Genomic DNA, 20433 nt, shown 5'->3' with positions numbered 1-20433 from the left:
CAAATCGATTGCCAGGACCACCACGTCTGTTGAGTCTACTCAATGTCTATAAACACACTCTGTGGGACATGTTTTATACATACATAGCACAGTGTTTACCCAGGAGTCCAATAATAACTGACAGTAAGTAAAACATTCAGAATAATTAACTAATTAAAAGCTGATTTCGTTTGATGATCTTTTGGTTTGAGGATAAATACTGGATTAAAACTCTGGATCAAAACAATAATGCACATGTGGGCGGCTCCAGTAAATGAGCTGCACTTTAACACATTAATGTCAGTGGGAATGAACGTGTGGGATGCAACTTGGCAAAATTATTTATTCTCTGTGCAGTCCATGTAAATAGCACAGAGATAGTAATTCCATACTTACACACTGGGAAAATTGCGAATGTCAATGGTCAAATAATTGCAGACATCTAGTTAGCGATGGCGTAGACGAGCATACCACTAACATATTTAAAGGAGACCTATTATGTTTTTTACTCTCCATCAGTGTGTTATATTGGGTCTTGTGCACAAAGAAGGTCTTGATACTAAAAAGTCCGTGCCAACAGGAGCTCCTCTTTCCCAAACTGCTCCTGAAATCAGTCATCAGTTGTCCCACCTTTAAAGGTACAGTGTGTAAATATATGCAGTATATACCATTAACTATTAGCACACCATAGCCGACGTTTGTGCCTCTCAGAGAGCTGGTGGTAATGTCGCATTAGCAAGATTTATTTAGATTTATTCCTTGTCCGTTGCACTAAGACAACACGGAGCGATCACTAACTTAGATATTTAGGGCTGGGAGCGTGCCAAAGACAATCAAAAGAATGACTAAGGGAGATGGATAAACTGAGGAGAAGTCCGCTCATCCCTGAGTTAATACATTCTGTGAATAGTTTTCACAGTGCTCCATATTTTCTTTTACGATCCAAATTATTACATTTTTTTAGTTATAACTTATAGTTTTATAGACTAAATAACTGCTTTGGTGCCTAACAATAAACACTGTCATTTATCTCAACTTGCCGTGAGCAAAACTGAACTTCAGCACGACGAGCATGAGAAGGCAGATTTTGTTATGATGGAGAGGTATACAGTGATGGAGTTCTGACACAGCTGGGCACTTTATAAGACTGCCTAAAGGGAACAAAGAGATCACAGCTAAAGTGAGGACAGAAAATTAAAATGAACAATATCACTGACAGGCACACTGCTGAAGATGATATGAAAGTGAAGGCTTTACCGTTTCTGCATTTTTTAAGTTTAACACAAAGCACCTTAAGGCTAATTTAAAATATTTCTGATTGCATTCAGAAGGAAGACGAAATAGAGGTCGCAGACAGCAGGAAGACGTTACCTCGATTCAAACACAGCTTCATTTTCTAATGAGCCGCAAGAACTTTGACAAATGGACAAGGGGATTCAATGAATACATCTGAATAATGGAGTGTTCATTATACATTTTTCTTTATCAAAATGGCAAACAACAAACCGTGGTACAAGTTGTTTGCATTTGAGAATATATAAATAAAGAACTAAGAGAAAACAATCCACAGCAGCAGATACGAAATATTCAAATAAATTACAGGGTATCTGCTTTTTTATTGTACTTTACAATTTACTCAGGATTATTTCTGACTAATCTGTGAAGAAATCCGATTTCCAGTTAATTCAATTAACAGTCAGAAAACTTTCAACAAAAGAGAAGCTAAAAGTGTTTTGCTTTTCTAAACAAAACCCACAATCTTCAAAAACGGCCTTTTCATTAATCTGTCAAGATGACACGATTAACATCACCAACTCAGCAGCTACACAGAGGCTGGAAAAGCTGGTGTCGATTGCCCCGGATCACATGGCATTTAAAAAAGAACTTGATTGCATAGATGCAATCTCGACTTCCAACACCCCTCAGAGGCTCTCTACGATAACTACCATGAGGAGTAGCTGTCATGGTTCGTAGTATGACTCACACCAAGTGTGAGAATGATGTCCTGGATGAATATCCTTTAGCCCCAGTGGGAGTATGCTGTCCCACTCGTCTGATGTCTTTGAGTGTCTTGGACCTAGAGGTCAGCATCTCATTTTACACGGACAAAAATCTATTACAAAACCTATCTCTCTCCACCTGCATTAAGCCACTGGGGAAGAGAGGCTTTTCTCTAATTGTTTTTCCTTGGCTGCAGAGCTGTCCTGGTTATGAGTGAACCTAGTCCACATTATGGCTCTGATTGGTGAGCAGGTCATTCAGACCCATCATTTACCCATTGCTATGTACAGAATGACATTATTCACACTAAATGTCCTTTTTTCACTCTGGAAGTACTGTGCCATAGCATCTGCACGAGGCGCTGAAATGAACTGTGTATTAATGGAACCACTGCAATTTTACAAACATATTAGAGTTTATATTTTACAACCATCAACTACCTGCTGTAATGTGAATATATATATATATATATACATATATATATATAGCACATATCTGGCACAAGACATTGTTGTGAGGCAGTTCCCCATTTTCACAATCTTTTGAAAATCTAAATGGCTCTGTTATGATTGATACAACACTACAAACAGAGACTGTAAACTAACAGCATTTTAGACAGAGGGGGAATACAGTGTGCAGCACTGGACAGATTGAAAAAACTGATGTGTTTTTGAGCATTATAGCATATTAACCTGTTCTAGTACTAGCCCAAAATAATATTATGAAACTGAAAATGAGCATTATAGGTCTCCTTTGACAAAAAAATTGAAAAAAGCTGTATCTCATAATGCTTGGATCTGCCCCTTTATGCAAATCTGCACCAAAGGTTAATGGGGTCGGTTCTGGGCTGAGACCATTCCTCCATCCAAGTGTCGTGGAACTCAGTTCTGTAGTTTTTGTGTTATCCTGCTAACAACCCAACCATCAAACTCCTTGGCCGAAGTAAAAATCAGGTGGGGATAATGTTAAGTTTCCACTGGCCGTAACACCTACTTTTATCAAATAAATAGGAAAGTGGAGGAGATGACATGGCGTGGGAAAAACCATCATAGCCGAAAAGACAACAAACGAAAGCACCACTTAAAGAAATATAAACCTCATGGCCCTGAAATCAAGATGCATTAATTGATGAAAGAGTTGGTGTGACGACATCACAGTGATGGCTGCTTCACAACAACAACGCTTATAGTATGGCTGAACCTCTGATAAACATGCTGATAGTTCATGAGCAGGTCACACTGTTAGGACACACGCCAACTCAATGCACAATTATCGATGGCAAATGTAGTAACCAATAGTTGCCTTGGTTACATTGTTAAAGTTGTGAGACCCTTTAGAAAGAGCTTAACCTCTTCTTGGCTTCTTTTATTTCCTCAGAACAAAGAATCACGTTCAAGGCCACGTTCAAGTCCCTTTGAAATCGACAAATGGCTCAAGCAGCTCTCATGGCTGTTCACTTGTCCCTGCGAAATGGCAGGGTGCAAATGTCCATGCTGAAAAGCCTCTTCTGGCAAATTGTTATACTGAAGCAGCAGTATCCTTTTATAGCATCTCTCTGCACTTGCGGTAGTTTCTGGACAAGAAAACAGTAACAATGGCGTGTAGCCTTGATAGCAGCAAGAGTCCCATATCTCTAAGTATAGAGCTGAGGTGCATTCTTTCTTATACTTTCTTTCTTTCTTCACTGTCTAAGACATAAAAATACAACATTAAAGTCTGACCATCTTGTTCTGCACACTATGTTCCTGCACTATAAAAGTTTGTAAAAAAGTTGTCCGGGTAGCTTTCATGAAACGCATGTCTAAAAAAAGTTTTTTTTGTCGATTACGTCCCCAAATTCTCAACCTTTTCACCTCTGACATATATAATATCACCTGAAATATAATCGGCAGGGGAGATGAAAAGCTTTATTGCATCCCACATTATCTCACACTCGATATAGAAAACAACCTAAGTATTTCTCTGTGCAAAGGGAATCTCCCTCAGTTTGCTATGAAATATTTCCCAGAAGACTGTGGGCCAAAGGAACGACCCCCACAGATTGGGAAATTTAACTTTCCATTAACACTAAACCTGACAAAAAGGGTCACTATGGCAAACAAACCCTAAAGGAATACTGCTCCAAGAAAAAAAAAAAAAAAAAAACTACTACTCAAAAATGGAAACAAACCTGTGCTTACAAATGAAGCAAGTGACAACAAACTGTGTTTAATCCCCGCAACAGCAGTTATACTAATAAGGATTAATGTCAAAGTAACGTCTCTTTCATGGTGTAAATGTTGTGTCTTGTCTTGGTGAAAGTAAAAGTTAACGTATTCATGTTAGTGAAAGAAAACTGTTGACATTTTACTCATTTCTAGTCATCAGACTATACTCAACATTTCAGTCAATGTAGTCAGTTTGTTTTTTTGTCATTTTATCTTATCATCTGATGAAAAGCACAGGTTGAATGATTGAGAATGCAGCTCTGCAGGAAGTATCTGTTCCAGTGGTCTGATGTATCAATTTAAAGGGAAGAAGAAATTCAAAATCAGAATTTTAATATTTACAATATTAATGAAATGATACTACAAATTATTTAATATTTATTTACTATACAAATATTTATTCTTTCCATAACTAAATAAACAAGCTGTTCTCAGAGGAAAATAAGGTCCCAGAACGCTGTTTAAAGCTAGAGCGGTGGCGGGGTCCACCACATATAAACAAAGTAAAACAGTATGAAATTGTGTTGTCCTAAGGTCAATTTGTTTATCGATTTTATTCAGTTACCAAAACAAAGAGAGTTTGTTTATTTAGTTTGTAAAAGCATAAATAAATCAGTCAATGAGATCTTTCTCTTCCTCCTAAAACTACAGAGTGCTCCTTCAAGCAATACATTCAGACATGGCACATGTTCGGATATGCATATTTATTTTTACCCAACAGGATTCAACAAATGGCCTGGGGCCCAATGCTCTCTTTAAAACCATCGTGAACAATGAGAGCTGTACAGACAATAAAACGTTGCAAAACCAATTTTTCGGTTGCCCAAAGTACATGACAACCTTGCACTTGCACAAACAATGGAAATAACACTGGGAGTAGTAGTAGTCCTGATATGGCACAGCGCAGCACAGGAAATGGGACTGCTGCTTAAAAAACAAAACAAAAACAAACAAAAAAACTGTCCACAATATTTTTTCTCCTCATTTGTGTCGCATAAAATAAAGACGTATTTGTCACAGATTTTACTTTTTAAACCACATTTTAGTGATGTTTTTTTCTGGCTAACAATATTGCAGTTTATAGAGTCACAATAAGTGTTTAATGACGTCTGTGAGGTCAAAAAGAAAAAAGACAAACAAAAGGTTGTTGATGAACATGTTATCATAGTGTTAGTTCTCTACTTTAGTCTATAAATATTAACTTTTAATCAAAAATACAGAACGTGCCTTTAGCTGTTGCACAAACTAACCTTTAATACTCAGGTGACCTATCCTGTGAGGTCTACTCATTGGATAGTCTCCAGCTGCCTCATGAAACTGAATAAGAAACAGCAGAAAAATGATGAATGGACGAGTGAAGGAAGCGCTGAACCAAAGCCTTAAAGCAAAGGTCACATCTCAAAGGAAGAAGTGGACGAACCTGCAACCTCAAAGTGTTTAACTCAACTAGCATTGAGGATAAATATCTTCCAACGGCCTGCTGTTGCTCACTCAAACTATGGCAGCTATTGCACGTCACTTTCCGCAAGCTGTTTACTTACGGGACTCCACAGAGAAAGAAACGGCAAATATCTTTGGTTAGAAATGTATTGTTGTCTGGATTACATGTTTAATCAACATTATGAGGAAACGCTGAGGATTAATCAACAGGTTGCAAAATGTTGAGAGTGAACATGTCAGTGAACATGTAAGATAATTAAATCTCTGCTTGTGTTTGGATATTTGTAGAAACAGATAAAGGCTGCAGTGACTTGAAGTATGAGAGGAAAACAATATCAGCTTGAAGAAAATGTAACAAAAAACACAATCTTTAACTGAACTTAACCGTAACATAATCCAGGTGGTGATTACATTTCTTAGCTTAACATGACTGGGAAAAATAATCAATCCAACATACAGTAAATATAATTTCTAGGAGGCAGAGGTATCTTGATTGTGGTATTATCATAGTACTAATATTGCTGCAAGGTTGCAGAGTAGTGGTACATGCTGTAAACATTGGCATTGCCAGGCTACATTTCAGTAGGGTCACAGCCTGGTTCGAAGGGATCAATACAAAAGAAAACAATCATCTAGAGACTGGCGTGATTATTTTCTGGGTACACAGTAAAGAAAATAAGTGCAAAAAATGTTGCTTCAACCATATTAACATATCATTTTAAATACTCAAATTCATTGTGGCCTAACTTGACACGATGAAACTAAATAACTTTGATTTGAATTCTAGAGATTTTTCAGATGCAATTGCTCGTACTGTCTGTTAATGCCCCTAAAGTATCGGCCCTGATCAGTACTTATTAACTCCTGGTCTTTATTAAGTGCTGATAACTGGTGCCCTATTATCCCTGTGATAGAGTGCCGACACATCCAGGCGCTTTCTATGCAATTTACTCAATGCATGCTGGGATAGCCACCTAATGACCCTGAATAGGAAAGAAAAGACACAAAAAAGGCACGGAAAGATGGATGGGTGGATGATAGCTGTTGTGCGAAGTGATGATGTCTAAATGTGCAGATAGCAATCGATATTTTCTGACAACTTCCTCTTGTTGGCAGAGCGTGGACTAATTTAGATAGTGTCAGTCACTGGATAATTTGGTTATGTTAAGGTCTCCCTTAGATTCCACTGTTGTTGCAGCTCCTGTGAGGTGTGCGTAGATTAGGAACTACTCACATGTGTAAGTATGAACAAGTACTGCTGTGATGACCTATTTCTATACAAGTGTTGTTCAATGCTTTCTGCTCCCACACTGCTGTTACATCATACTGAAGGAGCAGGCCAACACATATTACATTTGTCTAGTTTTACATGTGCAAATTTTGAAATGGTTGTCACAAGTAATTATGTTATTTATATATATCAAAGGCCCAAAATATGTCACTATAGAGCCATATGAACCAACTGCAGTAGTAGGCAAGGAAAAGCTGAAATATAATTACCCCTTCTCTCATAACGCTCAAAACTTATATCACCCTCACAACTGACCATTTTGTATCAGTTTCTTAACTTTTGGGTCACTTTGTAGCGTCACTAAATCCAGTGACCCTTCATGGCCGCAATGAACTATTTGTTTGGCGGGTTTTTAATGAAAAAAATAATAGTTTTTATGTGTATCATCAGTTGTATTGATTTGGAGATCTCAGTGTGTTCACATCATGTTTCTACATCCTCGCCAAATACTGTCTATTCAGCCCAGCCACCATCTGCATGTGTCAGATGTCACCATATTGACATTTCCACAAAATGTATCATATCACATTCACATCATATGTTTAGACCTGACTGTCATATCAGGAGGTGGAGGGGGATGGTGGTGCAGTTACAGTCGAGAAGGCTGCCAAGTCGGTGACTGCAGTTTCGAGACTGTGTTTCAGCATTTGTAAGTGGGAAACCACTGGATATTTTGGATGACAGGCCACAGCATTTAAAACATTTATAAGTGTGACACCACTGGAACTTTTTAAGGAGACCTTTGTGTTTGTGGCAACAAAAACCCTGACATATTTGACAGGAAGTCGAGACATTTCCAGCCATTTGCGTCAACCAAAACATGATCTTTTCCCAACCCTAACCAAGTGTTTTTTGTGCCTAAACCTAACCTGACTGTAAGCACAGCAGTGTCACAAGACATGTCAAGTTTCATCATATCGGTGGTGTAAAAAAAAACGTGTATCGCCAACATTTATTCTGGTGATTGGGTCGGCATATTCGACCAACACATGGATTCTAACACTGAAGCAAAAAAGAAAATAAAGTGATGTGTCCGTTAAGATTGACGCTGAAATAAACTATTACTCCAAGACAAACTAAAACACTCATCGACGGTATTTCATTGGTCATATGGTTAAATAGGCCTGACATGAAATGGGACACAAATCAACTCTTTCTTTAAAGAGCTGGGCACTGTAGATGTAAGTCTACAGGAATGTATTGTGCATTTGTAGGGTACTATTTTCCGCTGTGGATTAATACACATTTGATGCTCCAGTGAGCATTTACGACAGCAGGACGGTGTATTTGGGATCAAATCAAAATACACTACAGTGCCCATGTTCATGGTAATGAAGAAACATGTCACCCAGAGCAACAGCGTGGCTCAGTGATGTGTTTTTAATAGTTTTTTGACAAATATGGAGCTCTGGAGGAATAAGATAGATCAGGCTTTGGCTACACAGACAACACTTTTTGTTTTGTTTCGGTCTTATCATGGGATTTGTAGAAAATAAGAAAAGCATACAGTCTTTTCAAACTTATCTTAACTCTACAACGTGAATATAAAAAAATAAATCTGCAAAATTTTGCAGTCTGATTTGCATTATGGTATTTGTTTGTGCGTGGGTGTTTTCCTCCTTTTGGAATCTCATCATATTATAAATAATTCATAATTCAAAATAAACAAGGAAGTAAAGAAGTAAATAAATATATAAAGAACAAAATAAGTAATTGTTTCGCCTCTTTCCTGCCCCTGGAAGACCTCACAGTGTGTCGCGTTGAGGCGGAGTATGGAGGCCACTGCTAAGACTCTTCTGGCATGGAAATGACTTCCTCCTCTCATGCAAATGTCACAAAGAGGCTCTGATCCACTCCTAATCGCTAAGTAATCACTTTCTTGTTTGATCCTTCTGTGATAGTAAGAATGGATTGCAAAAATCTGGTATGATTCTGGTAGGGAGATTAGGAATTTTCAAGACATGTTGAAAATTCGATGAGCTACAATAAGCCTCCGAAGGAGTGAAGCAGATGCAATGAGTTTGGCTTCAAAATTATAAATCTTCTCCCAGAGGGGCCTTTGCTAATGAAATATAATGAAGCAAACATTTTCAGATGGATACCAGCAACAATCATCGTTCTTCTTAAAAAGATAATTTTTCAGTATTTGTTCCAAAACAAGCACTGCTACTACATTTAATACTGTTATATAACCAATTTCTGGATGAAAACAATAAACAAAGAGATTGAAAAATAAATGCGCCATGCAACCCTTTTATGATGCGTGTATGATATACTATACTCTGATGCTTACATCTACCGTAAAGATGAAAAAGTGGGATGTGTCCATAAGAGTGTATTTAATCCTGTTGTCATGGAGAAAATGAGTCACTGGGGAACAACTAAATGATCTTGTGGTGAGTTTTTTTTTGTTGTTTTTTGTATAATCATTTATTCAATTACCTAATTAATTAGATACAGAGTATGCTCTTGATAGATACCTGGGGATCTCTGGGAGATGCTAACAATGAGGAGGCATTATTCACTCTTAGCAGCACAGAAACAAAATGTCCCATTGTCATCACAGTCACTGCCATTAGCTGCACACGCTCTCAGACGGGCGCAGCCGTGATCACTCCCTTTGTTGCTATTAGCATTTGTGGATAAAAGGGGACCCATCTTGTAGTTTGCTGACATGAAGTGTGTAATTATCATTCCATGTATAACAGGCTGCTTATTTGCCCTAGTGGCATCCTCAAAGGGGAAGGTTGCAGTGCAGTGATCCATATCACCTTATCTCCCATTCCCCTTGGGGCACCACATTCGGTATGGAACAGCAGGCTAATATAGATGACAGAGGATTGTGCCACTCTTTAAAGGGGCAGACAGCATTTTTTTTTCCTACCAACAGAAGAGGCCGTGCACATCATCTTTGAACTGAAACGTAATAAAAGTGATTTCTAGTGTTCTTTGAGATAGGTCAGCAATCTGTCCGCCGTGGAAGTCGATCACAGATGGCTCAGCGAAGCTTCATCACATCTCGTATTAAATTCCACTATTCTGCTACTACAGTAATGTATCATATAAAAGAGCCCTGTAGTGAGAACCCTAACCCCTCTCAATAAAATTAGATTTGGTTGAGGACACAAGGCTGAAGGAAAACAATGACCACATCAGGAAGTAATTACTTGGCCTGTTGATTGCAGAATTTACTATCATTACACTGCATATGGGCCTACTTGAAACGCAAATTGTTTTCACCAGAGAGAAGAAAGCATCACATTTTGTAAAATGCAAAAAAAGAGAGAACAAAAACAACAAACATTTTGATTTATAACAGCTGCCCAGATTAAACCCTTTTCTGAATGTATCATGTATTGACTTGTTTATGCAAACACATATTTTTCAGTCTGAGACTAATTTCCCATTTTCCTTTTTTTCACACTTTGTAAGACAATTTAAAATGTTTAGGGCTCGCTGCGTTCAAAGGGCGCATCAGTGTAAAGTTATTCTTTCTGATGGACTCGTGTGATCGGGGGTTGAACCCGAGTGCAGAGGCAAGATGAAGGCAGAGGGATGCTCAATCAGTCCCTTTAATGATGTTACAGTCGAACGCGGAGTCTAAGGAGGGAGAGCGACAAACTCTACTGCCAAGTAGGGCACACTAACCAAATAACTCACTGGGCATAAGCCCTAATAATAGACAAAAGGAAAACTAAACAGTTGTCACAATAAATGTTCTCTATCTAGATAAAAAGTTATGTTCACAGTTGAAGCTGGCAGACTTAAAATAGAGGACGTTCTTGTCTGTCACCCTGTCAAAACACAGCGGCCTGGAGGTTGGCTACATACAGGAAAAGGCAGAGTGTGTCATTACTTAACAAGTAGGTTAATTCACAGGTGCTGAATTGTCCTGTGGGGACATTCAGGAGGTGATGGGAGCACTGTGAACATGCCCTGAGAGCCACAGCCAGAGCAGCTACATGGGCACAAACCTTAACAGCAGCCAATAGTGAGCTGTCCAAGGTACTAGTCTTTGTTGGTGCTGCATGAATTTATGCGTAAAGTAATAAGTGTAAAAAACAACTTTATGAGTAATAGTTGCAGAAAACCATGCAATTTAGTTTTTCTAAAAACAAAAAAAAACCTTCTGCCATTATTTTGCAGACAGATTGACAGCTTGTGCAGTTATTCGGGTGGCATACAGTCACACAGATATCATCTAACTTAATGGTTTGCAAACAGACAGACAGATGGTCAGGCCGGCCGTGTTCTTGCGGCGACACAAACCAGATATTTTTGATGAGAAGTCGGGGTATCTCCAGCAGTGTTTGTGGCAGGTATTTTAGGGCCAAAACACTATCTTTTCCTAAACCTGACCAAAAATCACCAGACCCTGACTGCGTTTGATCATAGAGTTTATGAAACAAAAGTGGAAATGTTTCACAGACAGACAGACAGACAGACAGACAGACAGATAGATAGATAGATAGATAGATAGATAGATAGATAGATAGATAGACAGATAGACAGATAGACAGATAGATAGATAGATAGATAGATAGATAGATAGATAGATAGATTCATATGGGACTGTACACTACACTAGAACATAAGTGAGACAAGAAGTTTTTTGAACCTACACAATTACACTTGGGGATTAAACAGCAGGAAGTTAGACACCCAAAAACCCCACAGGAGTGTGCTGTGTGAACACGCTCAGCGAGCTCTCTTCAGCACTTACAGATTCCAGTTGCCCAGGCAACCCTGTCTCGAAGATTTTAAACTTGGATTTAGCATACGACGCCTCCTGTGTCTCTCCACAGTCAAGAAACAGGATTACTGGCTAGGAGAACACTTCACTTTCCACTCGAGTGTCCAGTCACATACACTTGCCACTGCATTTGGAGGAGGCATACGGGCAGAAAAAGACAACAGCAAATCCAGTGACACACTGCCCTCAGGTAATGCACTCTTATATTCCTTGGCAGACTGTGACAAGAGATAAGTCATTTGCATAGCTGTTATATTGTGCTTTGACACTGTCAACAGCTTTAATGGGATTTGTCAAAATGTGGGCCACAAGTAAATCTGAGAAACACCACCAGAGGCAAAGTAAGAGTCAGGGGTATCAGAATAAGATGCAGTGCAGAGTTTGTGTAGGCACGGATCCTCTCACTCTCATACCAGAATAAGTTTCCTGCTGCAAGTTGGAGTGTACAGTAGTAGTCAGGTCAGTGTTTTATGTGCAGAGCTATTTTCATATTTCCAAATATAATCATCGTGCTCTCCTCAAAGCTACTAAGGCAGCTGGCCTGTGTCCAAACACAGCTGGCAAACGTTTAAGTACACGTGTACTGCACTTCTGCGCCGTTAAGATAATGGCAATATGTCGAGAGGGAAGAAATGTGCGTGCGGCATTCGGATATGAGAACTCTCACAAATTCCCACAAAGGACTGTGGTCTGTTCATGATGTGAGAACAATGGGTGTAAAGTCTGGACATGTGGAGCATAAGATTTAATCATACACAGAAATCCATACACTACAGTGTCATTATGTTCAAACTGTGAGAAAAATGAAAGCAGCTCAGTTTGGTGAAATGAGTGACTGACTTTAGGGCTTTGTGGATGTGCTTCTGTGTGGATAATGAACGGTTAAGTCTTGGCAGCTAAAAGTATGTGATTGATTTTGGGACATTATTGATTTCATGGTAACATGAGCTGAGTCCAAAATCATTCCCTCGTTCACTTGTTCAGTACTCCCTAATAGACACTGATTAGTTGCTTCATTGTGACAAATAAACTTTGAAATTTAGACGTTGTCATTATTTTTGTGTTATCTCAGACAGATGTTATGTTGCATGACTTTGAAGGTTTGCAACTAAACGAACGTGACCCACAGCATTGTGGGTTTGAAGGAAGTAGTGCACACGCCGTGGAAACTGGTGCTTTGGATAAATTAACTCACTCATATATATAGTGGCAAAGAGTGAATATAGTGCGCTTCATGTACCGAGTCGCTTTGCTCGCGTCTTTGATATCTACACTTTGACATCTTGGACTGACGGCTAATTTGGTGTGAACCTATGTTATATAGAATATTTATATAGAAGCAAACAACTATTACCTATGTAAAGATGGCGGAGTAATGGCGGTGGTGCGTGTTGCAGTCTGAAATTCTCTGTTTTTTTTTGTTTTGGTGGCTGGGACAGCCATGTACGCATGTAATTGCATGTGAGTCCTTCTCTGTCCTCCCCTGGTCTGTTTTCAACATGGCAGCCTGGTAAGAAAAATCTTTCATATTAAAGTTAAACAGTAAACTATTTTATGTTTCTGGAAACATCTGAGGCGAGAAATAGACAACGCAGTCACCGAATATTGGTTCATATTCAAACCAGCTCTGCCTAATTCTACAGTTTGATCTGATTTTTTTCATTTTTTTATCCCGACTTTATTAAGTGAACAGCGCGTGTTGTTTTGGTCTGAGACACTGGTGCTCTATTGTGATGTCCAGTGCCGGCGACTGTTGTGCATTTCACCTTTCAGCCTGACAATAACAACATCCCATTACCTTCTGGTTTGGTTCGGATAAATTATGAGTGGTTGAACTGTTTGACCAAACAACCCATGCCCTCTTTTTTTCTGGAAAGGACAGTCTGAACCTGTCCTTTGTGCCGAAAGGTCCAATTGTTCGGCAAAACAATGCTGCCTCTCGCCAAAAATAATTGAGTAACCCTGTCTGGCTGTCACTCATCCTTGGCGCACCAAACGAAAAGCCTCTGAAAATTCTTGCAGGTACAGCAAAAAAGTAATGGATTTCAATTGTAGCTTCATATTTAGACAGTTACCTCATGTAACACTCATAATTGGCTTAAAATAGTGTCTGTGAATAGTTTAATTACAGGTAAATTGTCCATAAGTTCAATGTATCAGATTTAACACAAAGTTTTTCTATCATGTTGAATCAATGTGAATAAATTAAAAATAACTTAGTCTGATTAAAGTAAATCAATGCAGACTAAAACATAAAACTTGTGTTTTTATTCAGTTATATAAAGGTGAGTTTCAACATAAATACAGTATATATGTACTCATCAAGTGTTAATTCAATTCAAACTAGTCTATGTCAGACTCATACCGAGTTCATAGCAATGAAAAGAAAGAGATTTATTCAGATATTATACATGCATGCATCCATCCATCTGTTGTCTGTAACCGCTTATCCTTTTTCAGGGTCACGGGGGGGGGGGCAGCGAGCCGATCCCAGCTGACATTGTGCGAGCGGCGGGGTACGCCCTGGATAAGTCTCCAGTTCATCACAGGGCTGACACATAGGGACAAACAACCATTGACGCTCACATTCACACCTACAGATAATTTAGAGTAATCGATTAACCTAACATTTTTGTCTTTGGATTGTGGGAGGAAGCCGGAGTACCCAGAGAAGAAACCCACGCAGACACGGGGAGAACATGCATACTCCGCACAGAGGGCAACAGAGCTAACCACTGTGCCGCCGTGCTGACCTACATACAAGTAATGCATTTCAAATTGTTTAGTTTAAAATAAACCACAAATCAAGCTATTTAATTTAAACACCTCGACTCACCTAGATAGAAAAACTCTGAATTAAATATGACCCTTTACACTGAACTGAAAATTTACATGTAATTAAAATAAAGTCGCTGTTCCAGGCACATTGTTTTTATGAGTGTAAAAGGTGTTACAGGGTAGGTTGTAAAGCTAATTGTTAGACCTGAGATGCTCCGAACAGGAGGCAGATGGCTTCATTAAAAATGTGACAGGCTTTCAATGGTATTCAGCAGATGATTGAGATTTATGACTGTCTTTGGTTATTGTCCTTTCTAGACATTATAAACTATTGATTTGTTATTGCTCCACACAAATACCAGCACAAACCCACATGAGAGGGGGAAGAAATCCAACAACACATTTCCTCTGAAGGTAAAAGCTCGACGTGGCATATATATTCAGCGACTGTATACCTCGTGGATGACAATCATGATTTTCAGGCGATGGTTAGCGAGCTGCTGGAAAGCAGGCAGGGAGCTAATGCCACTTCACAAGCTAATTATACTCGAAACCACAGTGTTTTTTTTATTTGTGCTGCGGTTTGATTCAAAACGTAATTAGAGATGGACAATATGAAAGCTACTTAACGTGCACCCGTGGAGTCTTTGTGTGATGTGCTGCCACCATTTGTTGTCCTCTCACGTCCAATACTATCCAGCTGAAATTCTACCTTGCAATAAAGCAAGAATATCATTTGAGGAAATAAGCAGATAATTCGACAACACGTGAGGATATAATTTAGACACGGACATAACTGGAACAGTTTTATGGCGCCCACCGCTGCTCTAAACTGCAGAATGATAGCTATTTTTTGAGCTTTTCTTGAAAATAAAATCTAATTTTAAAATGAAAAGCACTCTTTTTTTAACCTTCAGTCTTAACCCTGTTTATTTCCTCAAAAAGTACCGGACAAGATCACAACTGACAAAGGAATGAGTTCCAAACGCAGAGATTGGATTCCAGTATTTTCTGACTCGCTCATGGTCACAACAACTTGTGCAGATTATTTTGCAAATTGCTAACGTGCAGAAAACAAAATGTCTCCTGGACATAATTAATGTTTTTCTCACTAGCTGTCGATATTGCGTGTTTTCTTGTGAAGCTGTGCACTCGTACTGCACACAGAGTGAGTGGTGAGCGGGATGTTTAATTCAGCTGAGAGCAGGATTATAAATACAGGTGAGTTTGAATCATAATAATGAAATGGACAGAGGTAGACACAGCTGAATGATGAGAGGAGTATCAGCAGGACCAGCTCAGCTAACAGACAGGCCAGTGGTAAATTAGGGAAGTGTCTTAGGGAAGACACTCACGTTGCTGAGAGAGAGGATCCCAGAAGAGTTATGTCAGGGAGGATGGAGAAATTCTGAAATGGGCAGAGTGAGGGGAGGAGAGAGAAACAGGCAAGCAGAGAGAGTTGATCCAGTGATTAAAATTAACCATAGTGCAGAGCTGCACTCAACAGGCGAGCTAACAGGCACTGCATGCTCCACAACGCTGTCAGCTTTGCATACCTGGGCGCCCGCTGGGAGAGGTCCCAAACGTATATATTCATCGGGATGACATGAATTAAAATGAACACAGCGTGAGATGAGCCCGTGTGCACGTCTGTGAGGAGCTCCGCCACGCTGACATTCCTCTCTCAAACAGGCGGCACATTAGCAGCACCCTATCAAATGATCCATCATGACTATTTGGTATGCTATTAAACCATAATAGACAGCTTGATGGTATTGCATACCCATAGTGCTTAATCCATGCCCTGCCGGTATTCACCACTCACTAAAAACATTCATATGGCCTGTAGTGCAATATCCTACACACTTGAGAGGCTTCCATTTATTTGCTCTTGAAGCATTAGCTCCGGGGCAATACTACATCCATTACAGACGACTGCTCTCACTCTAATGCATTCATTCTCCGTCTCTGTCTGCCTGCTAATTTCTCATCTTGAGTAACCAACTAAAATGTGAAGTGTACTGTAATAGGGGATCCAGGCCTATGATTATTATCAGATAGTGAGGTTAGGAGGCGTAAAACGACACAGGGTTTTGGCTCTTTTTTGTAGGCTGAAGCTACATTTGGTTAACATTCATTTTTTAAGCATTTACTTTTAACCAAATTTAATGATGCGTCTCCACATTGGAGAATAATCCACTTGAGCCACATTGCCTGAAGGAGGCAGACCTTGTAGTTTGTAGACTGTGCAGTCATTAGACTGGCAAAAGAGTCAAAGACTGAAAAACTTTAGAGAATTGCTTGGATAATGAGAATTGCTTATATATATATGATCTTAAACTGACATCTGCTCTAGAAAATGACACATTAGGTCTATTTGTGGCCAGCTTTACGATGTAGTTAACTACAACGGGTGTCCATGCACTTTTTATCTGATTGGTGTTGACTGCACTTTTTAACCCTTGTGTAAAACATCTAAACATTCTGTTTACTCCGCTTGTCCTAAGGGTAAAAAAAATGACACGCCTTCACTAAACCTCCTAAAATAAAGCAGCTTAATTGAATTTTAAACCACGAATCTGCTGTATTTTGCATGAAAAAACAAGTGATCACCACAAACTTATGTATATATATATAAAATATATTTTAGTGTGTTGTCTCCTTTTTTAATGTAATTAAATTAAATAACATTTCTATTATTATTATTATTATTATTATTATTGTTATAACAATTCTGTCATCCAGGAGACTAACTTCTCCTGAGTGCGCAGCACTGCAGAAATTATAATGTTTTAATTATAATGTTTGCTATTTTTATTTTGATGAACATGCTCAGAGTTTAGTATCACACACTCAAAATTAAAAATGTTTGTGTATCACCAACTTTAACTGTCAGACAACTTTGGTGTTGTAAGATGTGTCGTGATGCTCTCTTTCTCTTGGCTACTTAAGGATGATTCAAAGTAATGTAATCTGTCTTAACTCCAATTAAATCAACTATATATCACTGCTAACATGTTCTTGAGCTATGCTTTTCAATTTCGGTCTTTAAAAACAGGTGTTAATGTAATTTGGTTGAATTTGTCTGAGATTTCACTTCATTTACATGTTTCCTGACTCGCTGCAGGGGAAACAGCCTGTCACTGTGTGTACTGACTGTGCCTGCTGCTACTCTTACAGGTGCATTATGGTGTTAAATTGTATTCTTGTGTGCTTTTACGGGAGGATATAGGTTTTGTTAATAAGAGGTCTGACCTTGAGTTAAACCTTAAACTGATCCCAAACAACGTCCCTATGTGAGACAGCATATTGTAAATTTCTTTGCCAATCACAAGGAAAGAACTGACTCACGCAACTTCAGTGTTTTTAGTATTTCAACGATGACACAAAGTATGAAAAATGCATTTCAAATTATATGGAAAGGTCAAGTAAAAATCTCCATGAAAAGGGAGGGTGTGGCTTTAAAAGAAAAGTTTCAAGGCGTCCCCACACACCCTCACACTTCATTCTTAAGCGAAAATATTTGTACAATCCCTAAAAAATTTAACTAATTCATGATTTCAGGGATAAAAGGAAAACCAAAATGCTTCAATAAAATAGAAACCACGGGGTACCTCATATCAAATCCATTACTTTTATCTCCCGAGTCTTGAATATAATGTTGCGGAGAATTTGAGTTGGTGTGGCATGAAAGACTCTCTAAATGAATCAGGTTTATCTTAAGCACATCCTAAGACATGCTAATTTGGACTGCAGTCTGGATGTGTTATGCATTAAAAAATCCTCAAAGAGAATACGTCAGGATGTAGTGCCACAAATGAGCACTCGCTGAAATATTCAGTTCAAGTCAGCCCACTGTCTGATTGGCCATGCTTCGATTAGATATGAGGATTCCCCAGGTGAGTATCAACCCCAGTTCCATTTGAACAGGAGGTAAAATGAGAAGTCAACAGTATTTAGTCAAATAAAAGGCAGAGATTAAAGAAACTTTGGCAGCCAAGTGTGGATAATTGATTTATAATTTATCAACGTTTGTGCTGAGCAGTGGCCACCAGAGAGATAGGGCCGATTTCTGTTACAACCTTTCTGCTTCCCTCGTGAGAACACTTAATATGGGCAGCTCTATTCTCGGGGAGGTTATTTAAACTACGGCTATCAGTAGACACCACAGAAATGTGATGGAATATAAGCAAAACAACGCTCTCCAATCCCTGCCTGATTAAATGAAATTGTCACAGCAATGAAAGTGATCTATGATCATAAGGTGAATGTGTAAAGTGCCATAAATCTCTTTTTGTCCTACCTTGAAAGGTCAGCATTTGCTAAGATGAGTCCAGAGACACTGTTTTATTTCACAATAATAAAAGTGTGAACGCAGAAGCTGCTCTAAAGACAGACTTCCTTCCTAAGCAATAAACCGCTGCTTGTGTGTTAATGAACACTGTTCCAGCACAAGGTGGAGGGTGAAACCAAGGTGAGAGTCACCATAGTGCTGGACTGTACATTCACGATCATCAAATACTCTTATAATAACTATCAAGTAAGCTGCAGGATTCACAGGTAACGACCGCATACGGTAGCGGTTGACTAGAGTTGGTTGATAGTGATGTTAGGTATGCAAACAAAGGGTTATTTTTGAATGACTCTTAAAGAGACAAGAAAACTACTGGGTTAGGTTTAGGACAACATAGTAGTTTGGGCTAAAATAACTAAGTTACTTATTTAACTTCAGTTACAAATGTATTTACTTTATCTATGTAACTGTTATGTTATGTACATGACATACCTTCAGTACGTTAGTAAGTGTTAATAACTAATTGTTTACTTTTGGGTTAGGGTTAGGGTCACACCATTGCAAACAGCTTTCTCCTGGGTGTAGGTCCTATTGTTGTTTGATCCAACTATCCGTCCAAGATCTTCTACTGATGTGGACCTTCTTGCTTCTTATACTTCTTTGCCTGACTTCCTCCTTCACTGCCGCAATAGTTACGATACGAGGGTTAACGAGACGAGCCAGTTTACTTTAAAGATCCGGTCTTCACATCACTACCAGTTGATGTTGATGGTGTTGTTACCCACAAGATGACGAGGCGCTCAAGCACAAAAGCAGTTAGTGTTAAAATTGTACAAAGGCCAATTTACATTCTGATTTGCTTCTTTGGTACGCAGAGTACGGGTTTTTATCATGCAGCTCATTACAACGGGACAGATAAAAATTGAGAGAAAGAAATCTTTTCTTTGTGCTCGCTTTTTGTTTAACAGAGGCCTCTTTGGTAGAGAAATGGTGCAATCAGTTGATTGAAAAATGGTTTTCACCCAGGTGGTTAAAGAATACGATACACCAGATAATGGTGAACTGTAGTACCGATTTTGTCTCTTTGGCAGGATCTTTGAAAATGTCCCTTTGTGATTTAGGGGTCCCTATTGATTTAGGGTTGCATTTCCATAAAAATGGAAGCCACGGAAGAGAACTGAGAATTACATTTTTTGCAGCACAGACCCAAAAGATATCCTGATATTTAGTCCAGTATGGGTCAAGCTCCAGAATGAATCTTTCATTTCCTATAATGCAACTGCCGCCTTCTGTCTGATAGCATCATTTAAAAGCTTCCTCCAGAGCTAAAAATACACACACAAACAAACATATACGACTGCTTTCACAGGCCGACTGGGACTCCTGATGATAAGTCAAGTGTACCTCATGTGTCTATTATACAGGAAGTCAGACCTGCACATTATAGTCACATTGCGACGCCACTCTTACAATGCATCCGTCTGCATGCTGTTAACTTGTTTGTTTTGGAGGCCAACCAGTTTTTAGATTATATCACGAGCATAATGAACGTCACAAGACAGAGCAAGAATGCATTTTGGGGAATACCCAACAGCTTGGTTGATATCATTTCACGCTCTGCAATTTGTCTGTACCACATTATACAAATCCAATCACCACTCAGCAACTTCACTAACAACTCGGTGAAGAG

General features: G+C 38.9%; 1 protein-coding gene across 1 annotated transcript in view; it reads right to left on the bottom strand.

The window, feature by feature from the left end:
• The window catches only part of igsf21a (immunoglobin superfamily, member 21a), a 188659-nt gene that overhangs the window by 108262 nt on the left and 59964 nt on the right, over nucleotides 1-20433 (bottom strand). The window lies entirely within an intron of this gene.

The sequence above is a fragment of the Pagrus major genome, chromosome 6 (genome assembly GCF_040436345.1).
Source record: "Pagrus major chromosome 6, Pma_NU_1.0".
Lineage (NCBI taxonomy): Eukaryota > Metazoa > Chordata > Actinopteri > Spariformes > Sparidae > Pagrus > Pagrus major.
Note: the sequence above shows the minus strand (reverse complement) of the source record. Positions and strands in the feature narration are given on the sequence as shown.